General features: G+C 59.9%; 1 protein-coding gene across 6 annotated transcripts in view; it reads right to left on the bottom strand.

The window, feature by feature from the left end:
- Positions 1–594, bottom strand: part of MTHFS (methenyltetrahydrofolate synthetase) — a 45,423-nt gene that overhangs the window by 34,520 nt on the left and 10,309 nt on the right. Inside the window, exon 1 of one of the 6 annotated variants that reach the window (XM_006033452.3) lies at positions 143–163. The exons of the other annotated variants lie outside the window; for them this stretch is intronic. The gene's annotated coding sequence lies outside the window, so the exon portion shown is untranslated. Of the gene's footprint in view, positions 1–142; positions 164–594 lie in introns of those variants that run through there. 6 annotated transcript variants of the gene reach the window in all.

Here is a 594-nt window from a genome sequence, read left to right as displayed (position 1 = left end):
CGCTCGCTACCCTCCCCCCCGGCGGCAGCAGCTTCTTCGGGTGCGGGGCCCGGATCAGAGCAGGGCCGAGGCCCCGCGCGGGCTGATCTGCCCCGGGCCCCGCACCCTGCTCGGGTCGGCTCTGGAAGTAATTATAACAAACCTTTCGGGCAGGCTGTCTGTGTAGCAGTAGTGGTACGCCGAGCGAGGAGGGCCGTCCTCGAGGACGTCCCGGTTTTCTGCTACTCTGTCGATATGAAACCCGATGCCCTTATGTCCTCTGTTTTTCTCTTCAGGAGACATAAAGGTGTGCGGTTTCTCTTGAAGAGAAAACCAGAGGACATAAAGACATCCGGTTTGTCTTCAAGGGAAAAACAGAGGAGATAAGGTGTCTAATTTCTCTTGAAGAGAAAAAGAGAGGACAAAGGCGTCGGGTTTTGTATGCATAGAGGTCATCTGGACCATCCTGTACGATGGCCGCCCCACGGGTTGGGCACCGCTGCCGACCCCTCGCCCAGCGATGTCCCCCTGGACATGTCTACCCCCTGGACCCCCCGGGCAGTGCTGCAGGCGGGGCAGGGAGGTTGAACCCCCAAGCCCCGGCTGGGCTGACGA

The sequence above is a fragment of the Alligator sinensis genome, unplaced genomic scaffold, assembly GCF_000455745.1.
Source record: "Alligator sinensis unplaced genomic scaffold, ASM45574v1 scaffold1318_3, whole genome shotgun sequence".
NCBI lineage: Eukaryota > Metazoa > Chordata > Crocodylia > Alligatoridae > Alligator > Alligator sinensis.
Note: the sequence above shows the minus strand (reverse complement) of the source record. Positions and strands in the feature narration are given on the sequence as shown.